Source organism: Rhinoderma darwinii, chromosome 10 (genome assembly GCF_050947455.1).
Source record: "Rhinoderma darwinii isolate aRhiDar2 chromosome 10, aRhiDar2.hap1, whole genome shotgun sequence".
NCBI classification, from domain to species: Eukaryota; Metazoa; Chordata; class Amphibia; order Anura; family Rhinodermatidae; genus Rhinoderma; species Rhinoderma darwinii.
Genome location: NC_134696.1, coordinates 35,683,998 through 35,703,975, shown reverse-complemented (window position 1 = coordinate 35,703,975; position 19,978 = coordinate 35,683,998). Strand labels below are relative to the sequence as shown.

General features: G+C 40.3%; 1 protein-coding gene across 6 annotated transcripts in view; it reads right to left on the bottom strand.

Annotated features, from left to right (window-relative positions):
- The window catches only part of NCAM1 (neural cell adhesion molecule 1), a 274,090-nt gene that overhangs the window by 184,895 nt on the left and 69,217 nt on the right, over positions 1 to 19,978 (bottom strand). The window lies entirely within an intron of this gene.

Below are 19,978 nucleotides of genomic sequence, written 5' to 3'. Positions count from 1 at the left end.
GGAAATCAAGGTCAAAATAGAAGTATTGCAGACAATTAATAAGAAGGAATTTTGTAACTTAAACATGTGTCTTAGTAAACAACCATGTATGAAGATTTTAATTTCTTTTGTTAAAATGCAGAAAATTTTAAGTTTCTATGTTATGACATAAACACTACAGTGCATAAGGCAGGAGATTTTCAGTATGTGATATACTTTTTGTGTAGTCTGCGTTAAGTGATCTACTAGAGGACCAAGAACAGGCACATAGAGGATGCTTTAAAGTCCAGCTAAACATTTAACAAACTTCTGACGTGTCAGAAGTTTTGAATGGTGGGAGTCCGAGCACTGAGACCCCCACCAATCACTAGAACGAAGCAGCTGAAGTGCTCGTGTGAGCGCTCAGCCGTTTCGTGTCTGTTCGGCTTTTTCCGGAAATCAATATATCGGAGTACGGACTCATAGACTTTCTATTGAGTCCGTACTCTGATACATTCATTCCCTGAAAAAGCCAAACAGACATGAAGCGGCATGAGTCCAGGCCGCAAAAACTCAGGACACGTCATTTACTTGCAGATTCACAAATAGGTGAAATAATTTGTATTTTACGCAAATCCATGAATCCTGATGACACAACCTGGTGCCAAACATCAAGATCTACTACTCCCCGCTCTAAGGACTTAAAATATATGGACACCTAAAAAAACATCTCCATGGGTTTACTGAATATCTCATTCCTAAACCATGAACATTAATATTATTGGTCCGTTCTGTGAAGGCTTCCCGACAGATTTTTTAATATCAGACAAATTTTCTTCCATTCAGCCATAAGAGTATTAGTGGAGTCAGCACTCTTGTGGGAAGGATAAGATCGTTTAGTAGTCAGTGTTCCAAAAATAATCCTAAAGGTGTTTGCTGCTGTTAAGGTCAATTTTGTTGAATTGCTGAAGAATTAGACAGTATTAATATGGAATAATTCCTCCTCATTCTTTCCTGCATATCAATTCTCTATGTTACATATCTTGGCTCCTGCCTGAATTATGAGGAATCTTTGGCCTTGACCAGAGCAACAGCCAACAGTAGCATCCCTGAGCACAATAACTCAACTGTTCGAAGATATTCTGGTGACGCTGGTCAGCGTGGAACTTATTCTGCTGTGCACTGCTATGTCACACTGCACCAGAAGCTCCACGGTACATTCAGTTTGACCCAGTTTTAAACTGAATATACAATGAAATATTGTTCTAGTTTGTAACAACACTCTTTAGATATTAGAAAGGCATTTCAAGATGGTTCTCGGTAAGAAGTATCAACAGATCAACATCCTACAGACTGTGGCATCAAAGTCTATGGGTCATGACCGAGAACATGATGCCGAGCAATTTAGAGTGGCTTTCCAAGATTGCTTCTTAGAAAACCTATTTTATGATATATCTTACATTTTATTCATGCTTTTGTATTATTATTATTCAGCCTCTATGCATACATGAAGTTCGAAAAATTGCAAACTTTCCATTATTAGCAGAGTTCAAACTAGAATTTTTCTATTTCTATGATTACCTGGTTTACCTATGAATAAGAGCTGAAGAACAGATAATGAAAAGCTATTACATACCTGGCTAGTTGTTAGGAACAAAAAATATAAGTAAACCATGGTTTGGTCAATGTCCACAGGGTGGTTTCATTTACCACTTGGCTAAACTTAAAGGGGTTGTCCGGACACGGGCTGGTTTTTCATACTGACAACTTATCCACTATCAGTATATGATCGGATATGATTCAAGTGAATAGGAGCAGAGGTGCTGTATTGCAGCACAGCTGTTATACTGTGACCGGAGCCATCTGCTTCCGACAGCGGCCCCTGCATAAGATCCGGTGCCTGGAGGCAGCTGATCGGTGCAGGGTCCCTGTGTCGGACCCCCACCGATCATATACTGATAGCCTATCCCCCCTAATCCAATGTAGTGTTGTATGATGTATTCCTTTAATGCAGTGTTTCCCAATCAGGGTTCTTTAAAAAGTAGCCCGACAGTTTTATCACTACTACAAAAGATGGCATTTTGCTAGAATATTTCACTTGGTTATTGGTAAGAAACCCACTGCGGCAACCACCACAATCCTCAGAAGGAAGGTGCTTCTCGTTCACCCACAGGGTGCTGCAGCACAACCCCATTCACTTGTAATGAACTGTGTTGCCCTCTGACCCACCTACTGTGCAGAAAAAAAGCTGAACTGGCTTCTGCTACTTTGTTCTCGGGATCAGAGGTTGGAATTCAGCCAACAATAATATGACAAATCCTAGTCACCGTATACACCGTAACATTATATGATGGAAATACCCCTTTAAATGCAATGAATGGTGGTTTGATCTTCAGGTGACTCAATAATGCTTGGCATGGGGTGCACAAAATAATTAACAAGTATGAGACAAACGCACATTATGGTAAATATAGCGGTATAGCAGGAACTACTAGGTGGGTGTGTGTGTGTGTGTGTGTGTGTGTGTGTGTGTGTGTGTGTGTGTGTGTGCGCGCTGCAATTTCTGCGTTATTCCAGCGCGATAGAAGTGACCGATTCATGTTAAGGCATTTTCTGTATACAAAAACTTTTCCAGGTATTCCTTTATGGTAAAAAAGTTGGGAATCAATATTTGAATGTTCAAATGACAACCCAAGAACGTTTATCATGAAATGTAATGCTATATAGAAAAGGAATTAACTTAGAGAGGCAATTACAAATTGTCAGCAGATAAATCACTACCTAAATTTACAATACCCAACCGCAATGACATAAATATTTTCTGCTCGGCTTCCCTCACAAGATCCTAAGCATTTCTGAAGAAGTCTTTTTATAGCACTTGCCTTGTGCACTCCAATAATCATCTCACTATAAGAATCACTGACACATTCATAGACTGGAGTAAAATACAACTGTTATTCAATAAAACACATTTAATAAATCAAAACCAAATGATTGTCAATGATGGAATTTTCACAAAGAATGTCACAAATTTTGGATTGCTGCCCCGTTATTACAGCACGGTGATACACCTTGTTGTTGCATGGATGATAGGTTATAAGGACATGAAACGAAATGTTCTGCTTAAACACGAATATTGACATTTCATTTCTATATCATTTTTAGAATAAAAGAAGAAAAGTGGTAAAGGCTTAAAATCCAAATTATATTAATCTATAAAAGAAAGAAATGGATGTTTAAAATTTAAGAACCCTTAGGCTGACTTCACAAATTGTGGATTTGTCACGGATTTTCAACACAGATTTTAAACGCAGATTTGCAATGCAAAATGGAGATATCAGCTCAAAATCTGCGACAAATCCATGACATATGCACTCAGCCTTATGGTCCATTGATGTTTCCCCTTCAAATCAACACAACACATGGTTGGCCAAATTCCCCTGTAATTCATCTCTCATAAGATGTCATTGGTCCATAACCCCAAGCATATCATTTTTCAGCACTAATAATAATACTTTTCTCGTGGCTTATTATGCTGAGGTTCTTATTTACGGAGTGATCTTTACAACTATAGATGCTATGAAAAAAAACCTTTAAAGGGAACCTGTCATGTTGAAATTGCGGACTAATCTGCGGGCAGCATGCTAATAGCAGGTAACAGTATAACTTGTAATTTATTCATTTTGACCTCTTCTCCTTCTGTGCTTCGTTGTAAAGTGGCTGATCCTAATCACTGATTGACCGCTAACTCTGTATTCACACTCATACAGGGAAGGCTGTCAATCACTGTGTAGGACCGCCTACTGGACTCCTAAACTCAGAATGAGCAGAGTTTTAAATAAATCAATTACAAATTATCTGAATCTTTTTGCTACAAATATATACATCAACCTGCTCACCTTCCCCTACTCTATAGCATGCTGCCTGCAGATTGGACTGAATTTTTAACGTGACAGGTTCCCTTTAAAAAAAAACTCAGCCAGACTCAGTCTTCCCCTAAATACATATCAGAAATTCCTCAATCTGTAAAGGTGAGTGACAATGCTGGATCTTCACAAGGCCATGGGGAGTTAGTGTTTTTACTAGCCATTCAATATATTTGGGCCAAGGCTTAGGAAACAAAGCGGCTACAAATGATTTATTATAAAGTCTGATATTTGGAACAGTGAATAAAAATTGTAAAGCAGATGCTATAGATATCTATAAAATGAGCAATGATTTTGGGCATCCATATGTTATGTACTTTATGGTATCAAGGAAGAGGAATCTTTCTGCATTCTATGCTTTATTGTTACAAGATGAAGTGCTTTTGTCTACTGAAAATACATTGTTCTTGATCCCATTAAATGGGTCAGTAATAGCGTAAGTAATAATCCATTCACTCCAATGATACCAAGAATGCCAAGCGAATTAATCTGCCAATAACAGATGCAATGCATCTCCCAGACGCTGGTATTATAATTTGGGGAAGCGTTGGTGTGTGAGAGGCAACCGTTTACATGCTGTGTCCATCTCAGCTACTTTAAATATTTTAATCTCGCAGGCAGAATAACATTTGTTTCCTTCTACTGCAGATAACACAACTATTCATATATAGGGATATCAAAGTGTGGGAAGTAAAAATTCCATTTCGCTGCCTCTCTACAGGCCTGACTGCCGGATCTGTAACCCTTCAAAGGTCCTAATCTCAAACTGATACTTAGAAAAATGCTGTAACATGATGTAATTGTAATGGCAGGCCCGACACATATTATGCAGCTCACCTACAGGCGCTGGATGAGGCACTTCAGAGAGAACTTGTACCCACTTCAATTAGAAAATAAGGTTTAAATGTCCCAGGATGCAACCCTCACCGATCATCATTTATTTTAATCACAAGTAAATATAAATGAAATATTTTTTATTTATTGGATTTTATTTATTGTTTGCAAGACACACATAACTGAAAAAAAAAAAAATAGTCTAGCCCACACTATGAAATCTGTGGCTGGGCGTGATGTCACATCCTCACGTCTAGAGTCATATGACTCTAGATGTGATGTCATCAAGGACAAAATATTACATTCTGGTTTCCACAGCTGGGGCCAAATGCATTATTTTGGGAGAAGCTCTCTGAGATAAGAAAAAAGTTTACCCTTGTTTTTAAGAAACAGCGCCACTCTGATCTGTGGGCTATGTCTGGTATTGCAATTCAGTCCGATTCACTTGAATTTATTTATTAAAATCGGTAGTTAAGTATGATAAAATTGTGGAAGTCCTCTTTAAAGAGATATACCAATCGTGGCCATTTTTGGCATAGCCACAGGATATGTATAAATATCCAATAGGTGTGAGTGCTACGTCTGGCAACTGCACTTATCTCTAGAACGGGGCCCTCTGGCCCCCAAACTGCCTTCTCCCGATGTCACTGGGCTTCAGCAACACGGAGTTGCAAGGTGGCCAGTAGTACAGAAACAGCCGAGCTTGTTGAGCACCAATGTTTCTGTAACGTCCATAGAAGTGAATGGGAGTTCCAGAAACAGTATAGCACAGCGAGCTAAGCTGTTTTTGTAGATCCCAAGTTCCAGAGTTCCGCTGTGCCGCTCTGTTTCCGTAACTTAAATTCACTTCTATTAGAGTTCCGAAGCGCAGCTAAACAAGCTTGTCTGTTTCCGTACTCCCAGCCACCTCGTAACTCAGTGGCTGGAGCCCAGCGACAGATGGAGAAGGTAGGGCGAGGGTCAGGTAACCCCGTTCTAGAGATAGATGTGAGTCCTAGGGGTGAGACCCTCATCTATCAGACATTATGGCATATCCTGTGGATATTTCATAAATGTCTAAGAAGGGCATACTCCTTAAAGGGTAACTAAACGTTCAACAAGCTTCTGACATGTCATAGTGACATGTCAGAAGTTTTGATTGGTGGGGGTCCGAGCACTGAGGCCCCCACCAATACTAAAATGAAGCGGCAGAAGCGTTCGTGTGAGCTGCTTAGTTTCTGTTCGGCTTTTTCCAGAAAGCAGATGTAGCGGAGTACGGGCTCATAGACTTTCTATTGAGCCCGCACTCCGATACATTGATTTCCGGAAAACGCCAAGCAGGAACGAAGCGACTCTGTTCACACTAGTGTTATGACCGCCTTTTATAATGGAGCCCAAAAAAATCTATGCAGACTTATAATGGTCTCTGGCAAATTTCCATTGAGGTTTACAATATTTTTGACGGCAGCAAATTGCAGTAATCGTCACTTAAATTTTTTTTGATGGACTGACAATAATGCAAGTGCAAACAAAAGCCTTATACGTCTCCTCTTTTTAAGAAACCACTGCTAGCATTGGCTAATAAAAACGGCATCAAAAACGTGTTAGTTTGAATCCAGTCTAAGGATGAAGAACGTGAAGGTCAAACATTTATTTTGAAACCACACACTTTCATGACAATTTAGGGTTCAGCATTCATGAAGTAAAACTAGGGTACGCTGCTCACACTTCTGTACAACACTGGTCACATTAGAAGTTCTGGTGTGGAATAAAGAAGACATCTCAGCTATAAGACACGATCACATAGACTCCTCCGTACTGTGGAAGCTCGCACCTTGCGCTGCATGATGTCTGGGGATTTAACAATACATCAAGGGGATTTTATAAGCGCTATCAGCTCTACTTCCGCTGCACAGACTAGAGATCACATTATTTTTCTATGCATTTCTTAGCAATATTGAGGTTTTAATGTAAAATTCATGAAGTCCCGATTTCATTACCAATGCAAATGTAGGAACACTGCATGGCTTGAAGCAATCTATGTGCACATTAATTTCCCCTGTGGTGAGAGACCTGTCTCCACTTCTTTACCTAACAGGCATCCAGAGGACGACCCAATGAAAGGTCACCAGTGGCCTCTTTCTTGATGGAGCCTCCGGTACAATTTATCGTTTAAGTATTCTCCAGACCCTCCGTACCCGCACGCTTTACATGCATAATATAATGTTTTTTGTCCTGAATTGTTTCAAAATGCATTCATTACGAGTAGCAGAATAACCATATGCAGAATTCAGCTTTCTTCACTAAAACTTTTTTGCTTTAAATTGCAAATATATTACTTATTGATGTTTTTACTGTAGGTTTCTGCTATGAACATCAACTTTTGTACCTAGGTTATTGACCCTTTAAATGGTTTTGGTTTTTTTAAGGATTTAAATTATGGTTGTAGGAACATAAGATTAAAAAATATTAATCTTTTATAATATGCCATAAAAGTTAGTGTTGGGGAACGTTCCCCCTTGAATACATCTTGTTCTATTCAATCTGAATAGGTACCAGGTCCTGTGCTGTTTAACCAATGACCAATCGATTTTTTTTCAAGTTTTTTTTTCACATTTCCAAAGCCATAACTTTTTATTTTTCCGTAGACATAGCCGTGCGAGTATTTTTTTTTTTTTGCTGGATGACTTGTATTTAAAATGACACCATTTTGGAGTACGTATAATTTATTGATAAACTTTTATTAAGGTTTTTGGGGGGAAATGGAAAAAAAAAGCCTTTTAGCCATTCTTTTTTGCGTCTTAAATTTACCCCATTTACTGTGTGAATAGTAATAACATAATAAGTTCATTCTGAAGGTCAATATGATGATAGTAAGGGGAGAAAAAATGGGTTTTTCCTTTTTTTACTTTGAATTTTTTATTTATTTTATTTAATCTTTATTGACCTTTGTTAGGCTCTCAACTGTAAGGGAAGCCATTGGCACACTGCGAATGCGCCGTCGGAGTGCCAATGGGATGACAGAGGGAGCCCGCTCCCTCTGAAACCACTTTGATTCTGCAGTCACTATTGACCGCGGTATATAAGGGGTTAAACAGCCGGGATCGGAATTCTCCATTCCCGGTCGTTAGAGAAGGAGTCGGGATGTCTTTCACGCAGCACCGTAAAAAGGCGGCATTATTGCATAAGTAAACTTATTGACTGCCATGAAAAGGCGTACAGGCAGTCATTGAGGGAGTTATTGATTTTATATATATATATATATATATATATATATATATATATATGTATGTTTATTATATGTATGATTTAACTTGATAACTATGCAGGGGATTTGGAGCTCCGTTTCAGAAAAGCAGCACTCCAGCCAAAACACAAATAAATATATATATATATATTTATTTGTGTTTTGGCTGGAGTGCTGCTTTTCTGAAACGGAGCTCCAAATCCCCTGCAATAGTTATCAAGTTAAATTATACAATTCTGCCACCACTAGGGGGAGCTTAGAAGCTTACTGCATACAGACTATATATTGAACTTAATAATAAAAGAGTATGCGGTGTGCTCCTAAACTACACTTTGCAGTGGTCAAATTTTCTCATTTAATTCTATAACTACGCAGAGGATTTGTATGAGTAAAAAACAGAGCTCCAACCCCAATAAAAATTAATAAAAAAATGAATCAGTTCAGAACTTTGGACCAAAACCCCATGATGATAAACGGTGGACAGCTATATTTGTGAAACACACTGATATCACATAATTAGGTCTATTCCCTATTCCCATGAAACTAATGTAGAAACAAAGGAAAATTATTAGAAAACATTAATAAACTAAATAAACTTTTTATAGCTCCCCCTTTTGTACTATGCACACTTAGTAGAGACTTTTCTGAGCCACTGTCTGGTCTGTCCTTTATACATGTGCATTCATGTCAAGGACATGCCGCTGTGTTTTTTTCTTGGCATATAAATATAATAATAATATAAAGTGCAAAAACTCCCAAGAAAATGTGATCGCCATTAAAAAGCAGTTACAGCCAAATACGCAGGCCATTTCCTAATTCAGGAACGTACAGACTTGTAGTGATGCCGCACATAACCTGTAATACAAGGTGTTTAGCCGGGCCGAGGGCTAAAATCATCCCGCAGTGAACACGGCAGGGGAGCTCTATTTCTGTGACACTGGAATATAACACATGGACCAATCACTTCAATTGCCATCGCATTTTCAACAAAAACCAAAGTACTTTTCTGCCATTTAACCAATGAAACTGCTGTTTTCCTACCAAGGGAGAATCATCTATAATGTGTCAAGGCAAAGCTCTCAATTTATCTAGCAAAAACTGCTGATTTTAACATTTGACCCCCTGATGATTGTAAAGTGTCCTCCAGCACGTTATATACAGTCAGTCAGACAAGGAAGCACCTAGGTTTCCATAAATCATAAGCCTGAAAATTTAAGTTTGTGTTTTCCCAGGATTAGAAAAAGGGATCTGCTTTTTTTCAGAAACAGCGCCGCGTCTCTCCGTGGGTGGTGTCTGGTATTACAGATCACCCCATCCACTAAGGTAGAGACAAGTTGCAATACCAGACACAGCCCATTGAGAGACGTTGCAATGTTTTTTTTTGGGGGGGGGGGGGCAAAAGATAATTTTTTTCTAATTCTGGGCAGTCACTTTAAAGAGGGTTTCCACCCAAAACTTAAAATTGTCCATATATTAATAAATCAGAAGCGTTAGCTAAAGAACATTATTTGTGTTTTTTTTTAATCAAGTTAAAGGCTAAGGTCAGCACCTGTCCACGTGCCTTATTAAGACATATCAATGTCATAGAGGGGTGGTGGTCTCCAACTCAGGACCTCTTCTATGTATTAGAGCAGGCAACCACTAAATAAAAGTGTCTCTCAATCTGGTGGCCTCGGCCCAGCCATGTATTACATGGTCGCCCATTAATTATAATGCCCAGCATATAATACAATTCCCCTCCAGTGGAGGAAATAAAACAGAGATTGATAGAGGTATAGTTAACCGCTTCACGACTGCCACACGGTTATATACGTTCCAACTGCCGATATCCTGTGCAGTTGTCACGTATAAACGTTGGTCGCCTGGAACGGGGTTTCATTGTAAGGCCCACTGCACTATTATGTCTGCCAGTATTGTTGAATCATGTCTGCCAGTATTGTTGAATCCGCAAATCCTGAGTTTTTGTGGTGCGGATTTGCGTCCCCGATCTGTGTAAATCACGGTCGTGTGCATGGGGCCATAGAAAAAAATGGGTCCACAATTTATCCGCAAAAATGTGGATAAATTGCGGCCGCAAAAATACGGTTGTCTTCACGAGGCCTAAATGTTTGAAATAAAGTATTGATTATAAGGGCAAACATTTTCCTAGACATCTTATCGGTAATCCATTGAAGAACGTTCTCCTCAGCCACTCTTCATGATGAATTGGCTGCTTATGCAAACAGTAGCATTTATTCTATAACTGTACAGCAAAAAGAAATATAGGGTGTCGTTTCGATGAAGTTCCAGATAAGTATTTTTTTACCTTCTACATTTTTTTCACACTTCCTAAATGTGAGCCATTTCTATACTGAACGAGCCAAAGAACAACAGAATGGAAAGTCATTAGTTAAATAGATGTGTTAATTAGAATTTAGTTGTAAACACAGAGTGAATGGTTATTTCAGTTCTTTGACCTAATGTTTTAACCAGAGGACGTCTTTCAAAACATTTCTTTCCAGACTGCTAATCTCACTATAGATGAGGTCATAGCCATGTCCTCCTGGTGCCTGGAAATAAAACCAACTGTATTACTCTACATTCAAAGCAAGCCAAAGCCAACCTTCCCCTTCTCCTTGTAAGGATGTAGTTGTCTAGGTCCAATATTACTCATTTACAGCATACAGCTAGCCAAGGCAAATCCTCGTGTTCAGGATTACATATGTCTAGCCTGTCCAGGTTTATAGTATTACATGTTCAGGTGGAAATCCTTGTAGACAATGCAAGATGTGGCTTATTTCTGATTCCATGTTGAGTATTTGGTTGATACATGTTTGATATAGGGCAGTCTCATGTCTTTGATAGAAAATAAAATTTTAATGGGACTGTATGCATATAGCAACATCTAACCCATGATTCCCCCCCCCCCCCCCTCTTAGTCTAAAATAATGCCACAGCCGACACATAATTCTCTTTTAAAGTGGGGTTGACCCAGGGGTCGGCCACAGCTTTATTAATACAATAAAATTTAAATAACATATTTACAAAATATCTAAACACTAAATGACCTTAACAGAGGTCAATAAACAAACTGTATGCCTGCCTAAACCAAGGACATGTAGGTAAATCCCCTTCTACTACCGCCCGCTGTAACATAAAACCTCCATAATACAAAATAACCCAGCAATACACCATTGTGCCCAAAACAAAGCAGTAAACAAATCTCTGTCCACCTTGTGGAATACCTCTTCCGTTGTTTTTTTTGTATTTTTATAAACAACACCTTCCATGTAACCGTAGAGTTTGAGGCCTCTTTTTCTTTTCTTTTTTTAAATATACATATACCGCCACCCACCAACCAAATCATAACCTTAAGAAAACCATACATATTCGAGGGAGGGAAAAATCCGGGAAAAGAGGCTGCACACCAGGTAAGCAGCCCCTATATACCTTTCCCCATTACCCTACACCCACCCCTTCTCCTCCCCTAACGCTCCCTACCTAACTCTGACTCACCCACCGCCCGAGTACCAAGGAGGGGAAGGAGACTACTAACCCTCACTTAACCCCTTCACCGCAACAGTCCCTGGCTCAGCGGCTATATGCCTGTGAGCCCCCATAGTTCTCTGTCAAGGTGGGGAGATGGAAAGTGGTTGAGATGTGGCTACACAGAGATATTTTGCTGTCCACTTGTTACAATAAAAGTGTGGCATTACCGTACTTGCACACAACCTCAATGTTTCTCTATGGGTGGAAAAATTTGAACGACATTGGTAAGAATAAGGCCATGAACTAGTGCCAGTAATGAATCGTGAAGTCCTAGCTCTAGGACAGAAGATATAAGTTCTATTGAAAGGTACACTAGTGGACACCTACACATTACATCTCCCAGAGTTTTTATGACATCCCATTCCGAATCCATAGGCATTAATATTGAATTGGTCCACCCATTGCAGCTAAAACTCTTCTGGAAAGACTTTATACAAGATTTTGGAGCGTATCTGTGTACATTTTGCCCATTCATCCAGAAGAGCATTTGTGAGGTCAGATACTGAGGTTGGATGAGAGGGTCTGGCTCGCAATCTCCGTTCTAGTTTATCCCAAAGGTGTTGAATGGGGTTGAGATCAGGACTTTGTGCGGGCCAGACAAGTTCTTCCAAACTAAACTCACCCAATCAGGTCTTTATGGACCTTGCTATGTGCACTGGGGCACAGTCATAGTGGAACAGAAAAGGGCCAAGCCCCAACAAAGTTGGAAACATACAATTGTCCAAAATGTCTTGGTATGCTGAAGCATTAAGATTTCCCTTCACTAGAACTGAGAGGTCTAGGCCGATCTCTGAAAAACAACTCCATAGCATTATCACTCCTCCACTTCAGTTGGAACAATGCAGTCAGGCAGGTAAATTTCTCCTGGTATTTGCCAAACCCAGACTCATCCATCAGACTATCAGATGGAGAAGCGTGATTCGTAACTTTACAGAACATGTTTCCACTGCTCCAAAGGCGGCTTTACACCACCCCATCCGATGCTTGTCATTGTACTTGGTGATGTAAGGCTTGCATGCAGCTGCTCGGCCATGGGAATCTCTATGTTAAGGCCAGGGGAGGTTTGGAGCTGCAGTTATCAATTTAGCAGCGCTTTGGTGACTTTTATGCACTATGCTCCTCAACAGTCGGCGACTTCGCTCTGTAACTTTACGTGGTCTGCCACTTCGTGGCTGAGTTGCTATGGTACCTAAACGCTTCCACTTTGCAATGATACCACTCACAGATGATTGTGGAATATCTAGGAGGGAAGAAATTTCACAAACAAACTTTTTATAACGGTGACATCCTATTACAGTACCATGTTCAAATTCAGTGAGCTCTTAAAACGACCCATTCTTTCACAAATGTGAAATGGCAGAGGTGCTGGATTTTATACACCTGTGGCAATAGGATGGAATGAAACACCTGAATTCAATGATTATGTCCCAATACTTTTGTCCATATAGTGTATAAGGGTAAGGCCACATGGAGCGGCCCTGACACGGCTGCGATGCGGCCAACAACCACCCCGGCACCAAGATCGGAGTGGCTGTCAAATACCTTGTTAATCTTTTTGTTGTTTTTTTTTAAATACGTAGCAAAAAAAGGAATCGGGTTCCATAATGTCAGCTGCAAACTAAAAGACACCAGAGATCCTGGAGGGAACCATCAAGCAGAAATAATGTGCTTCACTGTCTTTGAACGTCAACACCCTGAACCTAAAGTTATTTAACATTCCAATAATGGCCATCTTTAGCCAAAATGAACGGGTGAAATTACTCTTTAAAAAGCGAGGTTAATTTAGATAGATAAACGCTCATTCCCGATCATTGCCCAGGGCAACGATCAGCCGATGAACGAGCTCGTTCATCGGCTGATTGTATCATTTATGCAGCTGAAAATATTATCGTTGTCAGCAGCGCCTCTCCCTGCAACAGGGAGATATGTAAACAGGGAGATAAGCTGCCGACATGATAGAAATGTATGGGGACGAGCGATCGTAGTAACAAGCAAACGATCGCGATCAACGAGCTGCCTCAGTGATTGGGGCTCGTATATATACGGCCCAAGTCGTATATACGTCGTGTACAAGGACCCTGAGATAGAGGATAGATAAATCCATATTCCTTGCATTGTGCATGTAAAGCGTAGCCAATAGGTTACGATGATAGGAACAAACTGTGCCCTTTCTCTCACATACAGACTGCAAATCCTTTCATCAACTATGACACACAATGCAACACTTCAAATTAAAACCCACATGCTTTGCTTTGGTTCCCACAATGATTCAGCTCGCAACCGCATCTGCTCAGCTCTTTACTATAAACCATGTTTCACAGCAATGCAATGAGGTAGCGTTTGGCTGCAGGTTCATTCAAGGGAACATCAGGAGGTCATTTTCTACCCAATGTTACATTCCTAAAAGACCAGACTCTGCAAACATTTTCCCAAGTCCCTTTAGAATTGGGCTTTCAAAAACTAATGAAAACCAGCACTTGGAAATGAAAATCATCTTACCTTTTTTCCATGATTAATACCAGAAGCCGGACCAGAGGAGAACACACAGCAATATTCGACAACCGGCGGGATCGGAAAGACAAGAGGGGAGGGAGAGAAAAAAAACGAGATCAGATTTGTACTGAACAATGCAATTCACAATTGATTCCAAGACACAGAAAATATATTAGAAGAAGGCGGGAAACACTCAGGAGCCTGAACATTTTGACACACTGAACAGACCCATCCTAATAATCAAAGGGGAAACCACACAAGAACGATCAGGACAATCCTATGTGACCTGCATGATGGTACCTGAAGTCCGTGGTGTCACAGCAATAATCTACAGACCTCATAATGGAGACATATACAGGATATAGGTACAGTATTTATGAATAATTGCAAAATAATCAATTATACGATATTCACTGATCATGGCCAATCACTGATAATACGGGATACATGCACCCACAAACATACTCTTGTGCCAGAAGAGGGGATTCTGCAAGCTCCTCTGCCACATAAGAGGACATCCGCTCTATGACCTGCATTAACGTATCATGCACAATGATGTAAGGCATTTGGATACAGCCTATATCCTGTGCAGGGCAATGTCATTACATATAGCGCCGGGTGAAGTCACTGGCCGGTAGGTGGTGCACCCAGGTATGTGTGAAGTGGAGCCCTAGAACTTCAGTCTATGCCTCTGCTGTCACTATCAGATAAATATGCTATAGAGTGCACATCTCACTTTAAAAGTGTTCTCCTGGACTTTGAGGTACTGCAAGAAAAGCCGGACCTATGCCGATCAGAACCAATCCAAACATGAGAAGTATAAAGGGAAGCAGAAACTGCAATACAACCATGTTTTACATTACATGCTGATGAATCAAAATAAAGAAATCCAGGAAAAATACCAAGCAATTCATTATAGTGTGCGAAACAATATAAGAAAATAATCAATAATTTACATCGTCAGTTACATTTTTCTGGCCTGGCAGCAATTTTCCATTTCTTGCACATTTCAGTAATAATACAAAATAAATAAATAAATGAAGTGGCAATGCTTGTATTGTGTGACGCCGGGGGCACGAAGAACCGACCGCAGCAAATCCGCAAGCCTGAGTGGACAGTTTGTAGACCATGTCTGCAACCTATTATATGCGTTCTACAAGAAGAATGCATGGAACCCTGCATGCCTCGTGTATCTTACAGCACCTGTAGTGGACCAATATAGCAGTATAATATAAGCAATATCGTACATGTCACATAATCAGAACATTGGCGCTTTCGAAGGGAAACAATATTAAAAAAATACGATATGTATGGCCAGCTAGACATACCATCTATGTCTGTAGATATGTAACTGCTGCCATCTTGCCCGATCACCTCTGAAACTTATATTGTTTGTAATGCAATGTCATATAATCATGTAGTCTTCTGTGTGTTAAAGGGGTATTCTAGCCGTAGCAAGAAATAATGTATACTAGTTTATGACAATGCATCTCCGATCTTAAAAACTAAGGGGGAGGGAATTCGGCCCCATTCAAGAAACAGAACGCTACAGCCCCTTCATCTAGCAATTGGTGGAGGTCCCAGCAGTCCCCAGTTATGCTACTAATATGACATGCAGACTCCAGACATGTAGTGAATGTGCAGAAGCCAGTTTAAAGGGAACCTGTCACAACATTTCACCTATTAAAGCAGCAATACCTGGCTGCAGCGGCGGTCAAATGGGATGAAGAATCATCCCTGGAGGCTGCCCTGAAGAAAGAAACACAGACTTCTGGGTAAGTATAAGATTTTTTTATTTTATGAGTTGGTTTTTTTGCGTCGGAATCACCTCAAAAAAAGGAAACAACTTCTATTTGTTGCGGGTTTTACCTCCCCCATTAAATTCAATAGGGAAAACCCGCAACAAATAAGCAGCAAAAATGCAAATACAGTTGACATGCTGCAGAATAAAATTCCGCACCGCATGTCAATTTCTGAGCGTTTTTTCCGCTCAGTGTTTACGCGTGTGGATGAGATTGCATCCACTTTGTTGCTACTATATTATGCTGCGGATTTAACGCAACACATTCCGTTGCGGAAAATCCGCAGTATTTATGCAATGTGTGAACTGACCCTAAGTATTATATTTTTTAGTGTTCCTGCGCCGTATGTTAATGAGAATAAAAGAGTCATATCTTTGTTCGAAAAGAGTCAAATCTTCATTCCTCAAGCATTTCTGAGTTACCCTCACCTCCTTACTTTTGATTGACCGTTCCTCCCCTCCCCCCAGCACACACGATATCTAGCACTTGCGCACTGATGTCCTGTTCTGGTGCGTGCGCACAACGGGACACCATAACGGCACATGCGCAGACTAAGCAGGGAAGGGTATCAGAGTATACATGACAGGCACATACGCGCTATCTCAGAAGAGATTTCGGAATTCAGGACGGGCCAGTTTTCAGCGGTGGGCGGCATAAGAAGAAGAACGAACGAGACTGCCAGATTATTTCCATAAAAGGCGCAAAATGTTTGCAGACTGTTATTTACGGTCGGAGGAGTTTAGGAGAGGGGATATCGGCAATGAACTTTTGACAGCAGTGGCCAGAAAGGGGTGAGGAGAGTTCAATAGGTGAAATGCTGGTGACAGGTTCACTTAAAAAGTCACTGGAACATATTTGCCACTATAATTGTGCCAGTTCACTGATAATGCCATATTTATTATGCCCCTCACCATATTTTCTGTTAGAAAAAAGAGAAATGCAGTAATACATAGAAATTAATTACATGGACGGTTCGAGTCTGCGAGAGCAGAAGCCCAAGACAGGGACCCTTCTCTATGATGCCCGTATGCCCTAATAGGACATAAGGACAGGGGTGGTCTTCGTGACACAACCCTTTTACAAAGAGTTGTATCTGCATACTTTATGTACACCGAGCAATTAAAAGGGGTTATCTGCTACAGACACCCCTTTCATATATGGGGCTGAGGTGCAGCCATTGCGGTTGAGTTGCAGTACCAGACAGCCCATGGGCAAGAGTGACTCTGCCTCGAGGAAAATAAAACAGATTGATTTTTTTAATGTCGGATACCTTCTTTAAATAATGTCGAATATTCCCTGGCATAGGGAAACTTTCTACCTCAACAAACTATTCTCCATAATGCTCAATTTCCATCTCTTTTAAGTGACTTAACCCAGATTTCCAGTCTACAAATGACCCCATTAATCTGTTTTCACTGTGTCCAGGAATAGCCTCAGTAACGAGGGTTTTCATGTCTTTGTGTTTCATAACTGCTCTGTCCCCTCCCCAAATTAATTTCTGCGCCAAAGAAAGAGCTCTTTGTGCATGTTAATCATCAGTTCCTGGCATCTAAAAGACCCCACGTTTAGGAAGTTGTACTTCCACTCGGGGTGAAGACTTGGCTAGACAAACCCTTCCATTGTATCCTCCTCATTGCACCAGCATCATAAACACAATGCACTGACTTCTTTCATGTTGGTGAACTCGGGAGGGGAATCAGCAGAAAGTATTTTGCACGTGATCTATATTAATATAAACTGGAAATAAGTCAAAATCTATGGAATGTAGTGTACACAATAAATACGATAAGCAGATCACATCATAACAGTGAATTTATTCCTGTAGGAACCGAAATGACTTCTTTCTCTAACCAGTTACAATACTGAACTCTACATTTGCTTCAATATCAACTAACGCAGGTGGTTATTTATTCATTATGATTTATATAGCACCAACATATTCCATAGCACAGTACAAATCACTGTGGGACCCTAAATTCCCATACAAATTGTAGTAAACCAATGAACCTATCAGTATATTCTGCAGTGTGGCATAAAATTCAAGTATCTGGAGGAATTCCACACTAACATGGGGAGAACATACAAACTCCATACAAGTCAATATGGACAATAAACCTGAGCTAGTCCTGCGAACCACTGAGCCACCGCGTCACCATCACTCCATTCACATTCGATCAGATTTATACTTTAATTTTCAAAGAGAATTATTAATATCAGTCACGCCAGGACACTTACTTTAATTTACTGGGGTTGTCACGTCACACAACCTCTTTAATATAAGAGCCGCCATGGCATCCCCGGCAAACCGATGGTTTTGCAAATGTAGTTTGACATGCCAGCGATTCAAATAGCTCTCATCGTCATTGACGTCCATATGGCATTAGATATATGGAAGTAAGGTTGTCCAGATGAGGCATCCCTTGAATGTATTGTGCATCACTATGACTAGGCACTACTGTGCCAGCCAAGGATAATGGCCAGATTCTGTTTTCTGGATATTTTCCTTAAGTGTATGGAAATTATTGACCTCTTGCACAAGTCTAATGTCATTGCTTTAAAGGGGTTTTCCAGCCGATAAAAATTGACTGCCTATCTCAGGGTACGAGCGCTGTAGCCCTTCAAAACAGCTGTCGGCAGGGGTCCCATGAGTCGGACCCCAACCCCGAATGACCTATCCTGGGAATAGGCCATCAATTTTTATTGACTGGAAAGCCCCTTTAATGTACTAAATATGCAAAGTAACAGATCTTACTCATGTAAAAAAAAAAAAGCCTAAAAGTTAAATACCTGTTACAGTGGCATAAGGCGTGGAGATCTCCTAGAAAGCCGTGTCAAAATTGAAAGGAAATCTCCACCTTTGTGTTGACACATTAACAATCACTCTATATCCACGGAGAATAATTTCATTCCTGTGCGCGTTAATAATACAGCGAACATCAGAATTATTGACAGGTGCTAGAAGCTGTTGTGGATATTTCTAGTGCATGAAAAGAAAATCTCCCCATAGTGATTTCCTTTAAAGGAGTTGCCTCATGAAGACAAAGCCCAAATCATGCCAGCCTGGCAATCAGCTACTGCCAGCCAGAAAATTGTAGTAATACATGCCAGCCATTCCAATAAATGGCGACCGATATAATATATGGATGGGGCAGGTCCTCAAGCGTGGCTCTATGTTAGCATCTCTCCTCTCTGGCTCATTGAAGGGGTCCTGAGTAAGAGACCCCCTTTATGATGATCATATTTCATGATAGGGCATATGGAAAATGATTGTTTCAGTGGGACAGGTATGCAGCTACAACTGAGATAAAAAACAAACAAAGTAATTGTCCAATGATGTATTTTTTGTAAGAAACCTAATTGAATGAACATGGAATTAACCTTTACAGCAGGAAATTAAACATATGAATGTTAAACAACACAAAACAACAATAGATAATTTTGTTACAAAAAATAGGCAAATGTTTCTCCTGAACTTAACAGACTGCCCGTCCCGTATCACTAATTCTATCTTAAAGACCATTCAGCCGCTGCTTAATTACAAACAATTTAGCAGTGCAGACATACTTCACATTTTCAATTATGGTACCGAGACTTCCCAAAGATGTGATTTTACACCTAGAATACAGATTGAAGCATGGAGCTAAACATGAAGCATTCAGCTTATTTGCACAACACTATTAAGATTGTGATTTTAATAGCAAAATTATATTCAGTTGGTCAATTAATTCCCCAGAGGAAAATGATCTTTTACAAGTATATATCTGTGAGTTTGCAGGACAAATAGCTATGATTGAAGTACACTAAGACTATGTTCACACAGAGTTTTTTGACGAGTTTTTTTACGCGGAAACTGCACCGCAAAACTCGTCAAAAACGGCCCGAAAATGCCTCCCATTGATTTCAATGGGAGGCGGGGGCGTTTTTTTCCCACGAGCCGTAAAACCGCCTCGTGGGAGAAAGAAGGGACATGTCCTATCTTCGGGCGTTTAGGCTTCTGACCTCCCATTGACTTCAATGGGAGGCAGAGAAAGCGTACTTCGTGGTGTTTTATGCCCGCGGCGCACAATGGCCGTGGGCGAAAAACGCTGCGAAAGTCGGCGTGCAGGGGGAGGAAGATCTGCCTCAAACTTCCAAATGGAATTTTGAGGCAGAAATTCCACCTGCAAAATACTCTGTGTGAACATAGCCTAATGGTTCTGTGTATTAACATG